The 23,593-nt window shown below is 39.5% G+C and overlaps 1 long non-coding RNA gene across 1 annotated transcript in view; it reads right to left on the bottom strand.

The window, feature by feature from the left end:
• Positions 1-21,364, bottom strand: part of LOC103143957 (uncharacterized) — a 70,572-nt gene extending 49,208 nt beyond the window's left edge. The window contains exon 1 of the long non-coding RNA XR_001663494.1: positions 21,279-21,364. This is a non-coding gene — a long non-coding RNA (uncharacterized LOC103143957). The remainder of the gene's footprint in view (positions 1-21,278) is intronic.
• Between the last annotated feature and the right edge of the window lie 2,229 nt (positions 21,365-23,593).

Genomic DNA, 23,593 nt, shown 5'->3' with positions numbered 1-23,593 from the left:
TGGTAGAACGTTATTTACCGTCAGGGCATTGCTTCAAATGCTATGTCTAATGGTGCAACAGTGGTGGTTTCTTATATGAGCAATATGGGCAAATGCCCAGGGCGTTATGTTTTTTGGGATGGCAAGAAGACCATCACACATTGTAGCACAGAAATTGAATATTTAATATTGGTAAAATGTATTAAGTATTTAATATCTAGGTGTTTTTATGGGAATATGGATCTTTCAGATTATTTTGAGAAGCAATTTTGATCATATCTTACATTTTATTGTGTCATGTAGCACAGGCCGCTGGTCTTGGTCTTGACTCGGTCTCGGACCCTAAAAGTCTTGGTCTTGTCTCGGTCTCGATACACTCTGGTCTAGGTCTTGTCTTGGACCACCTTGAACACAGTGTTGTGTTCAAGGTGGTCTTGAACACAACACTGGGGTCAAATGACATCTGGGAAATGCTTATGATTAGTTTCTCCATACATTACAACAAACCATGTTTTGGGTCCATGTTATGTTAATAGCACCTTTAGAAATATGTTAACTATGAAAAAGGGTGATGTGTTCAATACTAATTTTTTTCATAATTCTGTTAAGTACTTTGTCGCTCTCATTTGTCTGAACCTAAAATGGACGAGGCAGAGTGCAATGTTCTGCGCGCAAGCAACTATATTAGCAGCAGACGTTTATAAGTCCATGGATTTATGTCACCAAGTAAGAGGTGTACGATTGAGGTCAGTCAAAAACATTGACTTTGTCCATGAATACACTAACAAATTTGGGGATTAACTTTCAGTCATTGTCCATTTAGTAGTCAGTTGTGCCTATACTTTTAGGCTGATATACCAAAATGTAATTTTAATATTTTAGCAAAAATACTCTTTTTGTGAAATGCACCACTGCCTCCTAGGAAAACATGACAGTATGCCGCTGCCACCCCTGTACTTTACAGTTTGGGTTGTTATTCTCAGGTTTGCAAAGTTCCTCCTTTTTTCTCCAAATGCAACAAAGGCCATTATAGTAAAACAAATCAATTTTAGCTTCGTCTGATTGGATAACTGAAGGGTTTTGTCAATATGTGTAATTGAAAAACTTTTTTTCTGATTTTTTGTCTTTGTTTTGGAGTAATGACTTCTTTCAGACTTCTGTCAGTACAGAACTTCCTTCACCTTGAATAATGACATTTACCAGCTTCAACCACTGTCTTAATGTGTACTGCTTTGTTCTGGAGTTGGCATTTCCATCGAAACAAGTTCAAATCAAGGCCTTGGAACTCCTTGCGCATGCCGTTTATACCGCTGTCAGTGTTTGAACAGATGAGCGTGGTACCTTCAGACATCTGGATGAAAACGGCTTTCCATTCTCTGATATGACTGACTGATTTCACAAAGTTGGAGGGTGTTTGACATGAAGCATGAAGAAGTGTGTTTCCAGTTAACTCAAATGTAATGAATTAACCTACCAGACATTACAAAGTCACGACTTCATCATTTGGGCTTCATCAAAGTGCAGAAATAATTGAATATTTAAACTTCTGACTTCAAAGAAGGTAATATTTTTTGTGTCATTTAACAAATATAAATTATTTTGGTATTCCTAATTTACTTGAAAACAAAAAAAAGGGGTCTTAATATGTTTTAGCATGAAAATAAAGAAAGTTCAAAGTATGCAGTCGTGTGCATTTGATGCCTGCATGCCGTCGGATTTAATATCAAAACATGTGGCATCAAGACTTCTCAAACCAAAAGTGAACATCTCAACTAACCATACCGCACTTCCCAAATAAAACTGTTACAAGTTCGACATAATTAAGTATTTCATATAACTTGCTCGACTTTAATCATGTTCAATCACCCTGTTATAATCTATAATTGAAATGTTTATGGGAACATGGCATTTTTGTGGGAATCATCAGAACCCTAACAGCCTTAGACAAACATGTTGAACCTTCTAATTATGTTGTATAGAGCAAGTACACGCGAGTACATGCAGCATATGCGTGTGTACTTTTCATCGTTTTATTCTGCGAGGGAGAGGAGAATGAGAAATTTATTAGACGCGCGGCACTGTCAACTAGATTGTAAGTGTTTAAGTAAACTATAACAGTGACGAGAAAAAAAATAAATAAAATCAGAGGTCTTGACACTCTTTTCGAACAACCTAATAAGAACTGACTGCTCCTCAGACAGAGGCAAAATACAATTTCAGTCCTTATTGCCGGTTATTCAAGACCCTCCAATGGAGCGTTTGTAAATGATTTAATTGACTGTGTCCCCCGACAAGCTGTGGAACCAATTCCCTCCTCAGCTGAAGAGGTGTGCCAATCACTGTGCCACTGTTTCTGAAATAACATTATGGAAAAAATGCACAAGAGCTGCTTAGACAACGTTTACCTCTCAGCTCTGCATTAGTTATATTGCAATTTAACCCCCGCCCCCGGGGGTCCGGCTCAAAAACTGCAGTGAGAAAACAGGTTGGGTCTGCTTTCCAGAGCCGGGGGATCTGGTCACAAGGAAACCACGAAGACCGCTGAGAGCTAACTACTGAACGACAAATTAAGTTGTGTTTATCTAATTAATAATAAGTATGGAAGACTGTTGCTTTTAATGGGTTTTATGATTCTGTGGAGTGGCTGGTAGAGATGTGAATGAGTTTAAAAATGATCAGGTGTGTGTTTTCAAGAGATTGCAGGGCTTATTAGTTGGAATTAGATGATTCAAAGTAAAAACTACTCCACTGAAAAACAATTTATTCATGTGTTTTTCAAATCTGGGAAAAAAAAAAAAAAATCTGTTTACCACAAATTCCAGTTTGGGTCGGACCAGCATCGTTTCCTTGATGCCGTAAAACTGGAATTAAAATAACTTGTTGGGTTTACTTTGGTCTCTGGCCTATAAATAAAGTTAATCAGTCGGGTCAGATCGGGCTCAGACCCAACGCCCGTTGGCTGGGGCCAAGTCGGGTTGGATTTTTCAGGCCCGATCTAAACTCTACACTGCAGTTCTGGATCTACGTTCAGGGTTGCTGTCCAACTGGAAAATGGTTCTCTGATGTGGTTTCTACCAGGATTGCCCAACATTTTGCTCAATTTATCTTCTATAACGCTAAAGTATCCCCACAGCACGATGATGCCACCACATTTCTGGTGTGGCGAGCTAAAAGTTTCTCCTTCCACCCTCACACTTGTACCCACGTAAAATTTGATTCAGATGCATAAGCATAGGTGTCAAGAAAAGAAACACTGACACTGCAGCTTTAGTTATGGTATATAAAGTTAAAATCTCACTGTAGGACAGGAAAAAAAAAAGGTTGTAAATACACTAAGAGATAATGCGAATGTGATTAAGAATGACTGCAAAAGCAATGATTTCCAGCTATATTGTCGCTTACGTGTATAAAGAGTCCCGCGATTATCTGCCGTGTTCCTTTTGTCATTTCCAGCAACGTGTGAAATTGAGAAGACTGAGGACACAATTATGTTTTCATTCTTCCTACTGGCAAACGCTCAGCGCCTCCACACTGAAATAAGAGTTGGAGTGATGATACATTTAATTCATTATCAATTTAATACAGCCACGGCGCCCAATAAGCAGCAATACAGCGAAGAAGAAGAAAAAAAAAAAAAAAAACACGAGGCCAGGAAAACAAATTAACGGAAAGCCTAAGGAATATTCGTTTCGCCTTTACTCTGCGTCCTCGCGGCATATGGCTACCTATTTGCAACAAGGGTTCATTTGCGGATGTATAAAGGAATCGGCGCGGGGACAAATAAAATTATCTAATAAAACCCAACCGAGAAGAAATATTGCCCGGGAAACATATGGCACTGTCAAAAATTATCACTTGAGACGCTAAACACAAATACTGGCGAGTGCGATTGTAACACGTTCCAGTCTGAATGAATTAATTCACTTCATTATAGACTGGAAAGGTAGGAGTTATAATCGCCTCAATTAGAGTGCAGCCATAAAGCAGAGATAATGTATATGTAATTTCTTTTAATTTAGCTGCCATCTGTTTGGTGCAATTGAACGCACTGTAATATTTAGCTTTTCATTAGTTTGTTTTTCGCTTAGCGAGGCCGATTATGCGTATTGTACGAGCGAGGCACTTTTCGACTCCAATAAATCCGAGATGATTGATTTTCAATGTAATCAAGTTCACGCGCATTAATCAATATAAAATGAAAGAAAAAAGAAAACAGTCTTGTAGGGAAGGAGCGTGGATAAATAATACTAGGATATAATATAAAGTAATTGATGCACTGTTTAATTTTTCTCTTTTGCAGTACATCCAACGCAGCAAAGGTAGAGATGAGTAATTACTGTATGAACACATGAGGTTGCCGGCCCGCGTTCCGTCTGGTTCGACCGCTAAAACCCTCTCGATGGTTCTTCTGGAGACTCTCGAGCATATGTCCCCCCCACCTCTCATCTGCTTATCTTGGCAAATGCTCGTCTCGGTTAGATGAGGGGTGGATGGAGGGAGGTATAAGTTGGGTTGCATCCCCTTTCCCTGATGGCCTCGCTGCCTGGCTCGGCTTGCTTCACACAGAGCGAGCGCTCTTTCCCCAAACCTGCCATATGGGAGCCATAGTGCTTTTTCTTTATCATCTCTTCTTCTTCTTCTTCTTCTTTTTTTTTTATGCCCAGTGGTTGTGCGGCTGCCTTTGTTGTTCAGGAATAATCAAATGTTGATAGCATAGTTCAAATGGACCATTAAGTATGTGAGAATGCTCTATGGAGATGGAGCAGATAAGAGACCAGGAGCCAGGCAGTCTGCCATGTTCAATAGCCAGCCTAGTGGTGGTGCTAATTTGATTATAATATAGTCATCTCAGAAGATTAGAGCTATTCAATTAAATATTCTAATTAACCTGAAGTATTAGGCAAATGATGCTAATTACAAATATCCTCAAGAGAGCCTGCCGGATGAAAGACGCGGCTGAGACTTCAGTCCGCCGTCTCGTAACAAGATGTCCTATATCATAGAGTCGCTGAATATTAAATTCCCAGCCAATTTGCCTCAGCCCCATTTGTTTAATGGCATTTGCATTTTGTTTGAAATTGAAATAAACATGTGTACCCGGCTCTTAACTTCCCCGAGAAAGTGCACTCTTGGGGTAGCTTAGCATTTTCTGTTTACACAGCTCCCCAGAAATCACACACACAATAAAAGGGGAGAAAAAAAGCACACACACACACACTCGCACACACACACACTCGCACACATATAGCCTGGCCCATTAAACTCAAACTGCTTGCACTGACTGCAGCTTAGTGACATTACTTCCAGGCCTTGTGCGCAAGATCAGACTTTTGTTGTGCAAGTTTGCAGGGAATAAATAAAATATTTAATTTCTCAATTAGAAAATATAAAAAAAATAAAATTAGCCACCCATTATTAGTGTGTTTGCACCCAAGCAATGGAGTAAGAGAAACCCTCGCAATGATGCAAAAGGAAAAAAAAAAAAAAAAAAAAGGGAATCACTTTTGGGCCCCCAATGCTTTGTCTGGAGTCATGAAATCATCATATTTGACAAAGGTGTAAAAAAAAGCAAAGCTATCACGTTACAGAAACATGTCGGTGCCTTTGCTGATTACTTTATATTCATGGTTTTTCCCACCGCAAGGTCGCAAGATATGTCATGTGCATAATGCCGGCCCTCAGCGCGGCATTATAGTCACTCCAAGCAACGTGTTTCAATAAGGCAATTTTCTCGCTGCCTAGGAACATCAGCGGGGCACCAGCCTCAACAAAGACAGAGTATGACATCCCATCCAAGCATACATCTGCAGGACAGAAGTATACTTTATTAAAGGAAAATAGGAATTCACAAATGTTTGCACTATAAACGGGGGGGAGGTGAGTTTTAAAGGGGGGCGGAGGGATAGAAGGAGAGCTGACTGATTCATGACTTGTGCATAAGATCTGTAGCAAAAAAGAAACTGTTTTCACAGTCCTTTATTGAATCTAGGGAGGTATTCTGATGAATCGGGTAAGAAATATCCTTTATTGTCCAACAGCAGGGACAATGTGTCACAGCAGCAAGTGAGAGTAAATAGAAAGGATTAAAATGTATAAAGATACTGTAGTAGGGAGAGAACTAACTTTTATTCACAAATAAAGCAAAGGTTTCACAAATCACAAACGGTTTAAAAGTGACATCTGTAGAATGAGTCAGTCCAGGATTGACTAGTCCATTTCTGGTTTTTAGCCTGCTCTATTTCTAAGGCGGTCCAAATGTAAAAAAATATATAATAATAATAATAATAATAATAATAAACATTGAATATGATCCTTTTTGTATTTTTACTGATATTATAGAGACTTCATAAATCCTAAGCATTGTTTCAAATAATTCCTGTTCGGTGAATAACCAAACAGTTCAGATTTGATTAGTCCAAAAACTACGAGTTGGAGTTAGATAGAGTAAGATGATGTTCTGATATGTAGACAAAGGTTTGGCAATAGCTTAGAAGTTTATGTTGCCATCATTTAATGGATCCATAGTATTCTCACATCCATTCATCCAAGTGAAGTTGGTTCCCATCTCCAGGAGTCATTGGCTGAGAAGTGGGGGATTGTTCTCACTCTGCTTACAGATTATTCAGATCCTTTTAGCCACTTTTAGATTATTTTGTCTATTAAAAAATGTTCCCATGTAAAGAAAGAAAAAAAGTATTAAAATATCATAAAATATTTTTTATCATTGTTTGATGAAGAGAATAATTAAAGTAAATAAATTATTTATTTATTTATTTTTTACTAGATTTAAGCTTTATGGGAATTGTATATGAATTATTAGAAAAGCCTCACAAAGCTGCAAATTCCATCCAGGAGGATCTAATTGTACCTGCAGCTATAATGACTCTTGTTTACTTTTGGTTTAGAAAGAGAGAATCAAAGATAAGAACCTTTTAAATCCATTTTTTTTCTCAATCTTTCAGCTTCTTGTGCAGCTAAGCTCAGCCATGAGCCTGCTGTATGTCTGCATTAAGCCTGATATAGAAACTATATTTACAACTGGGGATATCATACGAGTCAGGGTAAGCCGGCAGGGATGATATCAGCTTTTGTGCGAGACCCCTTCCTCCTCCCCCGCTGATATGTGGAGAGACAGCCATAAGTACTGTACACCTGTCTCATTAGGACAACCATGCTGTTGACCCAGTGTATTAGCCTGGGCCTAATCCTGGCAGATCTGAACAGGCTGCTTTAAGCCTTTCATATGGATAAGTCTTCCCCTGAGCCACCATGACAAGGCCAAAGCACAATGGAAAAACCGGGCTGCGCTAACACATCATTATGTCTCCAGAAAAGATACAGGTTATAAGCGAGACTGGGTTTTGTTTGTTTACTGGCAACATTACTGTCAAATTAGAGCTTTTCCCTGGGAGGCTCTACTTGAGCCTATTCACAGGCGGGCCCAGAAGCTCACACGTTCATGTAGATATCATTCAGACACATGCTTATGAAGGAATGTCTGGGGTGGGGGGAGCGTCCCCAAGCTGCTTTAAAAAAACAAAACAAAAAGAAAAGCAGACGGATATTTAATATGGAAGGCATATGTTTTGACTAAATTTAATTTGATTCAATAGATTTTAAAGCAATTAATTGCAGTTTCTTTTTTCTATTACAAATTTAAAAGAAGTCCCCAGCTGGAAGCTTTGGATTGTGTTTAAAGTACATCCATAAATCTGACACACAATTAGCATTCGCAAACAGCAATGCAAGACAAGGATGCTTCTCTTGACCCACTGGAGGTTAATCTTTGCTTCAGAAAAAAAATAAAAAATAAAAATAAATAAATAAACTCTGCTGGGATGGTGGGAGAGACTATTTTTGTGTTCAAGTCGTGTTAAAAGTAGCTAGCCTATCATCAAAGCTAGTTAAACCTAAAATAGCATCTCAATGCTAAGCATGTTGCAGCAAGCCCACACTTCTCCCAACGCGAACGTTAGCATCCACGACACTAAAGAATTATCTTTTCAAAAAGTTACATGAATGATCAGGGATTCTTGAAACCCTTGAATGGGTACAACACTGTGCACAGATCTGATGGTTGAATAACCTAAAAAAAAAAAGATTAAAAGTAATATCCTTGTTGAGTTCATGTCTATTCAATAACATAACCTAGTAGCAAAAAGGCTTTTTAATTGAAAATGTTACTAATTCAGTGAAAATGTTAATTACGATTAATTACAGACTCTTCAATTAAATCCATAAAAATTGATCAAAAGCAATATTTAAGTTAAAAACAACCTGATGAATTGTTTGTCATATTATATTGTCCAATGTGTTCATTCGACTTTCCGAATCCTTGAATGGATGTGTTCCCTCTACTTTCATATCCAGAGGTGAGCAGAATCCAGCTCCTCGGCACGCAGACCGCTTCAAGCGTTGATGAAAGAGTGGTTCGAATCAGGGCATTCCACCGTAATAGGATCCCCACCTGTGCAGTAAGTCAAGACGTGAAATTTCCACAATCAACTGTTAATGGAGCTACAACAAAGTGGAAGAGATTGAAGACCACAGCAACTCGGGGAAGAAGTGGTAGACCCTGTAAAATTACAGAACAAGATGTAACACAAATAGTCCATATGTTGGCAAAGTCCACAGCTACACACCTCCAAACCTCATGTTCCATTCAGATGAAGAAGTTTGGAAAAAGTGTCTTATGGAATATATTTTACTGGTTGAGCAGCTACAACCAGGCCTACAGTCAGCATGTGTAACACAAAGTGGATGCAGCGATGTGAAGCGGTGGAGACGTGTTGAGTGATGAATCATACTTTCCTGTCTGGCAGGCCCAGTCTGGGTTTTGTCAGCATGTTGGCCAAATTTAATCAGTTCTATTTATGCTAAAAGACTTCAAAATATGACTTTTGTCATTTTAAATATTAAACTGAGGAGGCTTAACCCAAACGGAAAGGCAAATGTTCAGGTTTTGTTTTGTTTTTGTCTTAGCCTGCTTACCGGGCCGAGCTAAAACAATGCTAAGCTAATCTAAGCTAGGCATCTGTTAACAAGTTTAGCTGTACTAAATGTTCTCACTTCAGGACTGCTTCCATTATAGGTTGGCTTAAACGTTTCCAGATCACCTTTTATTACAAACTAAACTCATTTTAATGAGTCAGAATACTAGTGAAACGACCCTCACAGGTTAACACACAACAGAAAGCTTTTTCCAAAACTAATTTTCAGCAGCAGCTTAGAACTTTACCCATAGCAACCGAACGCCTGTGCACGATATTTAGCATAATTTCTGTTGATCTTGCGGACTTTCATTGCACTCCAACACAGATGCGCTAATGAGACTTTGCCGTGCTGAAAGGTTAAATTTATATTACAGTCCTTCTCAGAAAAGTAAGTCGATGGATCCTTTGCGAGGACAGCTTCTGTGAAGCCTCCCAGCATCAATGTCATATTGGGGAAGAGGGAGAGACAGGGACAGAGGCAATAATGGCTGATTTGGACTGGAAGTAGAAATCAAAGCTAATCACAAAGCTTCTTCTTCACTTATCGATTCTTTTTTGTAAACATCAAGAAGAGGAGATTGATTATTGAGAGAAGTTAAATCAGTGTCGACTGCTTCTTTTAACAGATCCTTGTCATTTATTTCTGCCTTTTTCTTTTGCTTTACTCAGTCATTTAAGGAAACATGCTTACATAAAAATGAGTCTTTTTATTCAAATCTCAGATTATATTTGGTTATAAGCCTAAAATATGATGCTTTGCAGCAGTTTGTTCTCAACCTTTTTGCTGTTGGTTGTGTTGTGTTGTTCGAGCTATTTTCTCCTGTAGGAAACAACCCTTAGTTAGACCACAGAGATACAAACCGAATCTCATCATGGCCTCATCTGTGACTACGACCCTGCTGGAGATGAGAGGCGACGACTGAACAAAGCAGTCCGTGGAAGGGAGTCGTCCAACCTCTGGGAGCTGCGCGCATCGCGGCTTTGCCTGGCAAAATGCAAATGTCAAGTGACACTCGACAAGTCTGTGATTAAGATTTAATAGAGAAAAATGGGAGATGAGGATATTAGCCTAACTGAGACACATCAGCTGCCACTCCTTGGGGTGCCCCATGCTGTCTTCTGATACTGTGTTTTTTTTTTTTTTTTTCCGCCAGGGGACAACTATAGGAGCGGAAAATAACATTCTCTGGGCAGCTAATACGTTATAGACATGCTTTGTTACAAGAAATAATTTTAGACTATCATTAGCTGTAATTTGGGTTCGTGTTGACAGCGTGGGTTAATATAATGCACTTCCAGATTTGATGAAAATCTCTGCCCACATTCAGCTACTTAAGATGTGTTATTGCCAAGCTGCTCTTAGACAACTATATAACTTTAAGACCCTGATTTGTCAACAGCTGCAGCACACAAAGTCAAAGAACACCTAGAGGGAAAGCAAAAGAACAGTGTAAAAGAATACAACCTTGTATTGCATTTAATTCTTCTAGGTCCTTCACATATTTTCTTGTGATGTGTTTTTTTTTTTTTGGGGGGGGGGTTCTGAAACATTTTAAATACATTTTCATCCGGTTAAAAAATGTTTCTCAAACAGCTGACGGCGAGGAAGCTGTCCCATTTCACAACCCGTGAGCAGACCAACATTCAAAGGTCGGCGCAGGTCTGCCAGGCTAACACCAGCAGATCCGTGTTCCCCAAATCTCCTCTGAAATGTACAAAAATTAATTTGTCAAGATGCTTCCATCATATGCTCCATCACTGTCCGAGTCATTAGAGGGGGCCGGAGGCTTCAAGGTGGGGAAGGTAGGTGATGGAGGGGGGGTGACGTGCTGTTGGACCACAGCAGCTGCTCTTAGATGGGAAGTCGGCTCTGTGATTAGGCCCTCACGCTGCTCGGAATTGTCCCGGACAGCCTAGAAATCAGATTATTAACTCTGATACCAGACACTCCGTCTCCTGCTAGGGATTAGCATGAAAATTTTGATATGGATCGATAAGCAATCTTTCCCCCTTCTTCACAATCTCCCAAGGCTTCATTAATCTGTGTGTATATTTATGTCAAGGAATTAAGACATCCCAGTAGCCCCGACGTTCTCTTCCTCAACTCGCAGATAAGACACGGCAACACCTTTGCCGCACATAAGATGTTAAGATGGGGGGGGGGGGGCATTTCATAGAGATTTATTAAATCAACCACTGCCTCTACTTACCACAAAGTAAATTGCCTGCTGTTCCTCTATCCCGCCTTACGGGTCAATGTGCAAGTCTGGATGTCAGTCTTCTGTCGTATGAACATTTGTTCAGTGCTAAATCACACCTGACAAGACTTTGCTCAATTTTATCTGCAGTAAACAACATAACATTTGCATAGATATGAAGAAAAAGCAAAATCTCACATTTTAACATGTTAAAATGTGAGATTTTTACATGCGAGAGAACATCTTGACTTGAATCTGATAGGGAATCTGTGGAGGTTGCTGAAGATTAGGGTGATGGCAAGGTGGTCTTCCAACCTGAAACACTTGGAGTGCATCACCAAAGAAAAATTACAAAATTACTAGTGAGAACTTTAAAAAAAAAAGCTTATAAGAAGGGTTTGATTGCTGCCATGCTAGTACTTTTTTTCATTCATTATTTAGATGGGTTCAACCAATTTGAGATACATTTTTTATATTAGTAATTGACATCAACTTTACATTGATCCCAATCTATAGCTTTGGTAAAAAAGAAAATAACAGCCCAGTAAGATTGATTTTGACATTAACATATTATGTTCAGGCAAATCAAACAAAATATGTTTATATAAGTAATGACCTTTATATGCCAACATCCATATGGCTTTTACTAAACAGAAGAATAAGTTTCTGTAGATATTTGAGACTGGAATAAACTCTTCAGTTCCTATTGAACAACTCAGATTATTTTAGTGTCCTCAGATTTACTGCAAGCTGAGGTCTACAAAACCTCAATAATATGGAACCATATTTAGTGGGATGTTTGTCATTTTTACAGGACCATTGATGAAATTTATCAATATGGATCAATCCCCAAAATCAAATTAAAAGTCTCTGTTGGTCCTGGTCCAGTTCACCAATCCTGAACATTTCAAACCCATCCATTTTTAATTTGTGCCATTCTACTTCTGTTTAAGCCATCGCACACCAGATTATTTCAATTGTCAGTTGGTTTATTTTGATTAAATTTCTCATGTTTTTGTGTAAAATTAAACTTTAATCTATATTATATTCAGATTAACTCTGACCTGCTGGTAGAAGTCATTGAAGTCACAAAACCACATTTTCTTACAGTAGAATGTGAGTATGTTATAAATCTGTCTAAGATACTTTTTTCTATATTTTAATGCCATAAAAAAAACAAAACTCAAAAAAAAATATTTGAAGTATTCTAAATAAGGCCTAGTCTATTGGCAATTTCATTATAAAGCACAAAGGTTCTGGAAACCTTCAAATAAATGTTATTGATGTAGTTTATTGTAATGTAACAAAGAATTTAATAGTGTATTTGTTTTTGTTTAGCAAAAGGTCTGCATAATTCATTTTAAAAACTAATGCAGAATGCAGTCACTCTGCAGCATCTAATACTCCATTGTTTTCTAATGTGAGGCATAAAGTAACAAACATGTTGCCATATATATTTAAAAATAAACGAAAGGAATATGGGAACGTGTTGATGGATCATCTGAAACTCAAGGCATAGGCGGAGAGTGGCCAAGCATAGCCGGTGGAAAGGGATCAGTGCTCGTATAATTATGACCCATACGCGGAGCATAATTAATCTCGCCTGCATCATTAGGAAACACGAGTCCGGCCATGTCATTAAAGTGCTTTTAGTCGTCCTACTGTCCTCCGTTTGCCCCGGCGCTCGGTGCTTTTTACCAGCCCACTGCTGGTCATTTACAGAAAGAGTACTCATCTGCGTGGCGGCATGACTCCTCACATATTGTCTTTATGTCCAATCAGGGTTAATAATGAAGAGCTGTAGAAGGCAGGAAATGAATGAGCGAAAGTCTTGGGGAGGGCGGCAGCGGCGGGGGGGAGAAATATGGAGTCAAGTTTGACAGTGACAAAGTATTTCTATAAGTATACCGAACTCGGGCCGGTTTATGATTTGACGAACTGCGGCCGTTCACCAATCTGATTAAAAGTGTCCCTTAAAACATCGGACTGCACTCATATGTGCCTTATGTTGCTTTATTTCATGTACCAAAAGAGTGAAAAGCAGCATAATTAGCACAGTTTCCTTTGTGGCTTCCAAGGATCCTATTAGGAGAGTCATATTATTTACTAAAGTGCTAATACCATTCTCCTATGTCCATTAACAAAGTGAGGTATGTGTATAGGTAAGTGGATCCAATTGGCTAAGAGCTTGTGGTTTCAGCAGAGAGTGCTTTTGAGTCTTGCACACTCAAAAGTATTGGACTAGGGGTCAGGTTCAAATTAATTAAAGGGCTATAAATGAAAGGGCCCTCTAATGACTGCAATCTTACCTACCCAATATTTAATATTTCATCATTAAACAGTAAAATGACCCGATATGATCCTAATACAGTCCCAATTATGCGGCATTGATCAAAGTGACCTTTTCATACCAAGGAGTAGGAGAAAAATCAATCCCAACACCTCCTTCCTCTGTTTTCCATTTTGCCCGACTCTCTGCTGCATACTAAAGTTCCACTGTCTAAACTGGGCCGCCGCCACACTTACGTGTATATAATACATACCAGGCAAAATGCTGCTTGTCAAATCGCCCCGACCAAACACAGAAAGCAATCTCTCCATGTCTAATTCTTTTGTTCGTGAGCGTGTGTTTCTCTTTTGCATTTGTTTGTTGTTTTTTTTGCCGCGTTGCACCCGTCGCCCCGCAGCCTCGACGTCTCGTCAGCAGCCAGACGCACAGCCATGTTAAATCCTAGAAGACAGGTGACAAAAACCCAGGCCAGACTTCTTTCGCCCATCAGCTGAGGCGCGGGGGCCAGGAGCCATCATAATGGCTAATTCCTCCCCCCCTCGCCCCCCGCAAACCCCCACCCACCACACCCGGCCGAGGGAGCAGGAAAAGAAGCGAGACGGGAAAAGTGAAATCTGTACAATGCCTAAACACATTTTGCTGCGGGATCTGTCTTGATTTGGTGTACAGCTTGACACTCTCCATTTTCTGTTTGACTGGTAACTGCTGATGTGCTTTTCCCCTGTCAACTCACCATGAAACAAGTTCAATGTATCTGGAAAGATTGCCAAGTTCGCCGGCTGTTTAGCTCAAGAACAATGGAGCAGATCAGCTGGATTAAAGTTTCACTGACTATAAAAAGACTTTTTTTTTTCCCCTGAAGAAAACGAACTGGTCTGCAAAGAGATACAGTTGCTCGCAAAAGTATTCACCCTCCTAGAAGGTTTTAGCATTTTCTGACATTACAACCACGAAGACTATTGTATTTTATTGGAATTTGACCAACAAAGTAGTGCATTGCTGTTAAATAAAAACCAAATAGTTGGGGGCAAAATTATGTGCTTGCATGTTTTTCCATCCTCCTTCACTCTGATGCCTGTAAATAATACAGTCTTCAAAAGCCACAAATGGCTGTAATTTAGTGTAAATCTAGTCGTTCTATGAAGACTTCAGAGGTGTTTTTAAAGGTCATTTTCGGAAAACGGCACACCTGTGTAGGAATGTGTTCTGTTTGGATTAGGCCAACACTAAACTAGCATTGTTCAAAACCTTGAACGCATCATAAATGCAGTGAAACATGGTGTTGGCAGCACCATGTTTATTTTCAGCAGAGAAGATGGTACATGTCCACAGCTACAGACTCATTTTATAGAGGCTAAAAACAAAGCAAACATGAGAGAAAAGCTGCTAGAGTGTAAATAACTTGAGACTAGCACAAGTTATTTACAAAAGTTGACTTTCTAGCAAAACAGTGAAGCTAAAGTTACAACCAGAGCTCTAATGGAACATCTTGGATCAAATGCTCATCCTATTTTAGAGTGGACCAGTCAAAGTCCAGACAAATCCAATAGAGAGTGCAGCATGAGTTAAAAAAAAAAGAAAATTGTGTTCATAGATGTTTCCATCCACTCTGTCAGCTTCTGTAATTTTGTAGAGCAGAAAGCACAAAAATGTATCTCTGTACTTCCGACTCAAGAGGGATATATACACACGCACACCACACTTTTCAGATTAAAAAGAAATAAATAAAAAAACTGTCCTTTTACTTCCACTTGACAATTGTGCAACACTTTGTGTTGATCCATCACACACACTCCCAGTGAAGAACTTTGGAATTTGCAGTTGGAAACATTTTCAACTAACATTTGAACATTTTCTCAATTCTTTTTAAACTTATACAAGATGCCAGGCACTTGAAAGGCACATCTTTAACCACGAATAACATAAACTGTCAGTAGACAGGAAGAACTGTAAATAAAAACGTTATCCGTAAGAGATTGATCCTCATCTGACAGACAGGAAAGTAAACACGTATAATCTCTTGCTTCCTGCTTTTTATGAATTGGGCTGCTTATGAATCATAGCCTGCTAAAAGTGTGTCAGCCTGAGCAGAAAGGTAAAAGATTAGTTTTATTCTTTATGACCTGCCTAAGGAACGACAGTTTATAATCCACTAAGCACATCTTAATCAACAGCGCTGCCTCCATGGCGCTAAAGGCCTGAAAGGAACAAAACAGAACATGATGGATATAATCTGTGTAAAACCCTCGCCCTGAAGCGGATTAATTATGATCTTAGTCAGTCATAAACACATCTTTTTAATTATTGATGGCTAGCCCCCGCCCATCCCCCATTTGAACTGAAACTGAAATTAAATCTGTCTGATTTACAGTGGCAGCATTATGAGCTGGCTCGCTCTCTGCTGCTTTATAGAGACCAGGGAGGTAAGTCACCACTTGCATAAAACATTTCATTGGATAAATGGCGTCGGATCATGTGCTCACAGCAGAATTAGTTCGTTTTCATTGGCGTGAATCGCAGGGCTTCAAGGTGAGTCTGCAGTGTGTGTGTGTGTGTGTGCGCGTGTGTGTGCATCGGGGGGCGGGGGGGAATCCAAGCTTTCCCATGACAGCTTGGCTTGAATCAAGTGTGGCACTCTCATATGAGTGAAAATAATGGAATCCTATATGTCTTTGAGCATGTCAGCGTTTAGCACAAAGTCGAAATGGAAAGTGACGGCCGGACGCAGCCAGGGAAGAAGACGGGAGGGCTGGAATGGGAATTGTGTGACCACGGGGCCATCCCTACAGCTGACCTGCAATCAGACGGAGGCCCAACTCGCTGTCATCAAACATTAGGCGGCTAAAAACTCCATCCTCTCGTTGTCATCGCTCCATGTTTTGTTTACCTGCATGTTTACGGGCGATGGAGAAAAGCAAGAACAGATGTACAGCTCGGTGAGGTGGAATACGTGCTCAGATGAGGCTTGCTCGTCAGATTAAAAGTACCTTTTGATAGAAAAAATAAAAAAAAAGATCTTGAAGCAGGTATGAAACATTCTTCAGCAAGCCCACATTTCTATAGATTTTACTGATAGGTCCGATGTAATATTCTCTACTTGAAGGTAGCATTTTCATTAGCTGGAAGCAGAAAAATCACAGGTTAGAAAACATCCATCTGTGTGTAATTAATCTTCACTTGGTAAAATAAATGAACATTTCAACAATATTCTAACATACTGAGATGCACCTGTATGTCTGTTGTCGTCTAGCTCTGCTGAGTTATTCTTTAAAAGTAAAACCTAAAAACAGATCATCACTGCAGACGTATCGAGAAATCAGGTGGTGACCGAAATCAGACAAGACTTGTCCGCACATTGTTGAAAATGAAAAATGTCGACCTTTTTCTGGTCAGTGAAGGTGCAAAAAAAATGTGCTGCTGTAAATAAATGAAGACTCAATGACAGGGGAAAATACAGCAAAATACAAAGATGTAAAAAAAAAAGTAGAAAAAAAACCACTTAAAAACTCGGCTTTGTTGTCAGAAGTGTCTGCCCACGTGTCTGTCACATTTACGATATGAGAGCGAGCAAGACTCCCAGCAGATAACAGGAAGGTTAGAGTACAACAAAGTGTCTTTTTAAAGAGCTTCCACCATCTAACTGTAGAAAAATATGTCGATAACCTTTTGGAAATTTCAGCTTTAAGAGTTGGGCTGACATACTGAGGAGGAAATTCAGGTCATTTTGGTGTGTTTGAACAGGGTCACAGCTAAAAGTTTCAGGGCAATGGCTGATGGTGTGCTGCAATGGGAGAGAAGAGACCTGATATGCAATATTTATGAAAAGTTTGTTGTTTTACTGCACTTTAAATACATACAAATGGTTAATTTTTATTATGTTTAATGCAGAATCTTCCTGATCTTAAATAACTTGGATTTTTATTACTTTCCATGTCATTAGTTCGGTGAGTTTTATAGATTTTGACTTTAAATTACAGATGTTAAGGGAATCAAACATTTTATCTGCATCTTCTAAACTGGAAATATCGTCAAGGATAGATAAAAGGAATACTTTAGATTTCCCAACGTGATTTTTAGTGAAGCTCTCAGCAGTAATGGCTGCTTTGAGACTGCCACACTGTTTCTCATTTTGCCATGTGACTTGGTGCATCTAAAAGCACACTTTATTTAAAAAAATACTATAATTATCTAGAACATAAAGCCTTGTCTACTCTTTAAAGTTTGTGTTGCTCACATTGCTCCTGTGTGTGGTACAGAGTGTGTATGTTGGGATGAAGGTTGTAGAAGGGCTGTTGCATTTTCCAGCTCACCGTCTATTTATTTATTTTTAATTCATTTTTCATGGTTGAAGCTGATAGTTAAAGATCTGAAGATGAAGGTCCCAGCCAGCGTAACAGAGGTGTCAGCTGTAATACAAAGATGTTTTATTGCGATGAGATTGTAGCAAAAGCAAAACAAAAATCCTCAAAACAGTAAAATGTGAACAGCTAAGACGATAGGCCCCAGCTTTAGCTGATTTTAGCTAACTGAAAATGTTCAAACGTTGTATTAGCAGATATTAAACACTGTTGTATTTGTCAGTTTCTTCAACTGAACAACATTTAAGCTTCCACATGATTATCTGATATTATATGAATATTAAATGCACATATTTCTATGCCATGATGCTGAATGAACTGTTGTAATTTGATGCCGCCATCATCACCAATCAAAACTCAACTTTTACACCTCAACTTAACTCACTTAAAATCTACAAAATCATACTCATATTCACACTGTAACAGCTTTACTTTACTACAAAGTCCTTTCAAAACTTTAATTAGAAACGCACAAGGATAAGAGGCAGTGGTGTACTAGTGATTTAAACTGTTACAGGAGTCTGTTGAGGTTGTGGCCAAAGGCAAACATGATTCAGTAAGTATGCAGTATGCATAACCTGGAACCACTTACCACCGAGGATGCCCTTTTTCCTCTCCTATCAACAGTTTTCAGACCAAAGTTCTCTTGCATATATATAAAAAAAGAAGAAGAACGCATCCGTCCTCCAAACAAATACAGTGACACAACAACCTTATGTTGCAAGATTAAGACAATATCCACACCACCTCCCCCCCCCAGCGATACCCGGTCTAATCAAAGATGAAAAGCCTTTATTAATAAAAGAGAAAGTGAGAAAAAAAAGTTTGCCTTCGGGAAGATGGGAGCTAAATGATTGCTCAGATGTGCCCAATTTGAGGCAGATCTGCTGGCAGACCTGGCATCTGGACGGGGCGGGGCCAGCAGGAAACTGTTACATCTGGAAGCTGTTTCCTTGGCAGAAATTAAGAGACGCACCACGCACAGATACCACCCGCAGTCACTCACTTGGAGTCGGAGTGACTGTGTGTCTGCGTAAGTAACACATGTTTGTTCCGGCCCCGCTTTTGGTGTTTGTGTTCCTTTATAATGCTCACTGGTGTAAGAAAATTATATGATTGTGATCTTGCTGCATCTGGCGCAGCCGGTTCCTCGTGCGACCGTCTTGTAACGGAAACGTCTCTCATGACGCAGCTGCTGCAGACAATACAGTAACTTTGACTTAATTTAATGGCTCCGATGTGAAGCAGATGCGACTTGGATGCTTCATAAAAGTCCATTTCTCCCCAAGCCATTACAGTTCTACTACAGACCCGAAAAAAAAAAAAGACATTATAGAAGCTGTAGAATCGCTGCCCGTATAGATTAACAGTCTTTTTTTATTTTACCCATTCTGTTTTTTTTTTGTTTTTTTTTCTTCTTTGCTTCTCAAAGTCTTTTCTCTGGTTGCTGTGGTGAGGGAGGAATGTCACATTAGTCTGTGATTATCTCTATAAGGTCTGCATTCGGTTTCCTCCAACTTGAGTAATTGCATTTTTTTGTCGTCTTCTCCCTTTTTTTTCCCCCTTTTCTTCTTTTTTTAATCAAACTCACAAACAATAAGCGGGCAGGCGCTGACAGAAAGTCAATGTTGCCTCGGACAGCCGTTTGGTCTGAGAAGAAGGCCCAACACGGACGCCTTTTATGCTCGGGATGACGAGGCCAAGTGGGCCCCCCATCACATGGCCGCCAGGTTAAACAACAACAAAAAAAAAGAAAAAGAAAAAGAAAAAAAAAGCCTCTGAGCGATCGCCCTCGGAGGACTAAAAGCAAAATCCGGTGCAACGGTGCAGACAGCCACCACTGTGCAATTCTAGTGGTCTGACAAAAGACTGATGCTATCTAATAAAGAAGACTGCATCCATCTCGGGCACACAAACGTCACCGACAACACAGACAGGCAGAGAAAGAGGAAGAGAATGAGAGCGTGCTGTTGACTCTCAAGCACCATAAATAGTCGCTGTATTCTGTCAACAAGAAATGAGGTAAATAAATGAAGTCTAGGATGGAGGAGTGGGGATGCAGAGTGTGACAAAATGAGGTCATTCTCTCGGATGCTACAGGACTCAAAACAGAGAGCCCTGGAGATCAGATTAGGCGCTGATGTAAGTTACAGTAATTTAATGCTGCATCAATTCAACTGACATCATTCATTTTTTTTTTGTTTTTATTAGGTTTGATTTACTGTCAGTCTTGTAACACCTCAATGCTTGGTTTATGTCCAGCTGCAGCTTCTGATATGGCTCACTGCCCAGGGTGCCATTCGAAGAAAGAACAAAAAAAGAACAAAAACGTTCACTGAATTGTGTCCAGAAGGACTGTTCTATTAATTATTTGCATATCCAAATAAGTGGGGAACGGCATCCACTTGTGTCATTTACAGCACAAAAACTTTCCAAGCATTTCCATGGAAACCAATAAAGCTAGGTCAGTCAGACAACCTGGGTGTTCAAATGGATCTCAACGAATATAGTAGAAGTTTGTGTTTGTCATGTTGCTCAACGTGTCATGGAATCTTCCTCGTGAACATTTATATTTGTGAGAAAGAGAACGGATGAAGCAGAAACAGCTGGCGTTGACTGCCTGAGCTAGCTCCCAGATGTTAACATATTAGCAATGTCTGGGATCTAATCTCCTCCGTCACTCTTCAAAATTTGACTCTGTTTTGTCCAAAAGATGGCGCAAACTCTCTTATATCACTGATACAAAACATGGTCTGACAAACATTTTAATGTGTGACACAGAAATTGCTTATTTGGTTGTAATTAACGTTTGCGCTGAGGTTGTCTGGTGGATGTTTGCTTCGCGTACAAGCAGACCTCCGCAGATTGAAATACGACCTAGGAGCCTTAAGGCCGGGACACACTGGATTTGATTTGGCATTTGATTTGGCAAAAATAAAAAATAAAAAAATCGGGTTGGGTGACATACACAACAGTAACAACACGTTAGAGCTGATTAGACCTCGCAGACAACAAGCAATTCCCAGCCACTGCGTCTTTGACTGTCCGAGCAACATAGACCCAGCTTCTATTTTGGCTGGAACTACACAGTTCATGGGAATGTCATGAGTGACACAAAGTGAAAAAACTACTAAAATCTTTTACTAGCAAAAAAATAAAAAAGCTTTGTAGTTAGCCATGATAGGAAATAGGGTTAGGGTTAGCAGCAACTTTGAGTTTACCTGCCAGACCGGCTTGTGTTTCTGCTGCCAGCTTTCTGGTACATACTGTCAAGTGACTACTCCATCTCATGAGGCTGGTGGTTCATACAGGGACCTTTGGGTTGGCATCAACATGTCAGGAAACAATCTGATCAGTGTGAAGTTGAACGCAAGTGGTGTGTCTTGACCTTTTACATTGACATTTTAGATACCAGGTGAGTCTGGGAAAGAAAGGATGAAGATGTGGAAAAGGAACTTACCTCACTGTTGAGTAGAGTGGTGGATGAGTGATGCTGCGGGGCTGTTTCTCTTCCAACCAAAGATGTGACTTCTTTCACATCTTTTACCTGTGGTGCCAATAAATGTGAAGGTTTGCGGGTGAGAAGGCATTCTGCAAAAGTCTACAACTAGACCAGTTCAATAAGACAAATATGGAACATGAGAATATGGATATGAAAGATGAGATGCTGCTGGCGGCAGAGGGATTTCAGGTGAAACGTGCAGTCTGGACTGGAATACAATGAGACATGACTGCTGCTAAAATTGAATAGTCGGTGAGAGCGCACTTTTATGGAAACACAAGGCCCATGTCAGGGCTGCGTGGGATCACCGCTAACATATGCATGACAGCGACCGCGCTGAGATGTTTGCTAATTTCTCCCCTCATTTTAAAAATTCCATTTTATTTGTGCTCATTGATTTGGTGTGAGGATGGGAATAGCCGGCAATCAGAGCTGCAGGAATAAAATGCTGGCACTGACCTGTGCATAGATAATTCACCATGAAAGACAATCAATAAATAACAAACACTCGCTAATCAGCCGAGGAGCTGACAGAATGACATTCCATTATCCCCCTCTGGCCCGCTGCACTCGGAACAGCCAAATCTCAGAGGGCCAGGTCTCCCCCAACACACACTTCCTCACCAAAGCCTGTCCAGGCCCAGATGTCACATCACAACACACACACACACACACACACACACACACACACGGATGTGTCAACCATACACCTACAATGAGTCTCAACAAGCATCTGCTTTAGGAATATCTCTTTAAATTTAGTGAGCTTAACATCTACAGTGTGGATGTATTAAATTATTGTCAAAAATTTAATTCATGTCAGGTCAAAAAATGAAAAGCAAGTCATATGGATTCCAAACACACATTTAGTGTTTACTGTCTCTTAAATTTGACTATAGCTTGAACATTTTTAATGGAGTTGCTGGAGAGCAGTTTTTGTAACTACACCTTTTCCTTCCTCTTCACTTTTCAATATTATGACCTGTGTGAAAAGCCAGTTTTTTTGTAACAGTGACCTTTCGTGGAGGATAAACCAATGACTGAACAACTGAACAATTGTCATTTCTGTAAATGTATGCAATCTGCAATGCTTGTAGTTTGTTTCTGGTTGCCATGACATTTAATAGCTCTTGAGAGAAATGTTTAAGGATCTCAGTGTCAATATGATGTTTGGGCTGAAAAAGATTTTGTGTCCAGGTAAACTATCTTTCCGCACACAAAGATTAACAAGATATGTTCTCCTACCTGATTTGGCAAGAAGTCAAAGATTCTTTCAGTACTTTTGATTTTTTTTCTCCATATAACTTTATATGTCTGTTGCATATTTAATAGAGCAAATTTTTGATTTTTTTTTTTTTTTTTTTTTTTTTTAAGATGAGACACTTACTCTGTAAAAAAAAAAGTAGCTTTTTACTTTTGGTATACAACGTATTAAAGAAGAATGTTTCACATTTCTTTTGGCTTCAAAAGAAGTAGCAATTAATTTAATTATTTTATGTAAGGTACATAATGAAATTTAACAGAATTCTTTTTTGCTCAAAATATTAACCATGAAAATATCTTCATTCAGATCAGATGAGGGCCCTTAAGATGTCCTCGACTGGCAAACTGCAGTTGAGAGTGAATCTGAATATGCTGCCATTATATCAAAATGAATACTTTTTTTTGAAGGACATGTTCTTTAGTTGCTACCCAAGCATCTTACTATAATGGTTAACAGATGAAGGAGCATCGGGGATTGAAGCAACACCTGGCTGTCGCAGCTTTTGGCAGAAGGACTGTCACAAAGTTCAGACATTAGGAATGTCTGTGGAAATGTATGTACACAAGGCTACTGATCCAATTTAGCAACAAAACATCCAGACATACTGTGGGTTTGGTAACAGAGTTACTGTTGTTCCACCTGTATGAACAGAGGATATCTGGCTAGCTTTCCTTCGGTCTTTGGTAGCATTCTAGCCAGCCTTCATTCCAGCTAACTATGTCCAGCAGGTTTAAGAGACGTTGTTATGAATACAAAAGCACAGCAATCACTCGCCTGCTAGCACCCACACCGGCTGTATGCTTATATCTGTAAATAATCCATCTGCTGTAGAGTAGACGAACGTTAACAGGTGAAACCTGAACAACGTTTTGTCCAGAATTGGACCCGTTGGCCTAGCATGTGTGTCTCCAAGCAACTCTAATCAGTTTAGTAATTACTGACTAATTGTTGACTGACTGATGAGTTGTTCTACACAGCTTCTTCTTTAATAATTTACTATCTTGCATCA

The sequence above is a fragment of the Poecilia formosa genome, unplaced genomic scaffold (genome assembly GCF_000485575.1).
Source record: "Poecilia formosa unplaced genomic scaffold, Poecilia_formosa-5.1.2 Scaffold0, whole genome shotgun sequence".
Classification (NCBI taxonomy): Eukaryota; Metazoa; Chordata; class Actinopteri; order Cyprinodontiformes; family Poeciliidae; genus Poecilia; species Poecilia formosa.
This window is presented reverse-complemented; position numbering and strand designations above follow the sequence as displayed.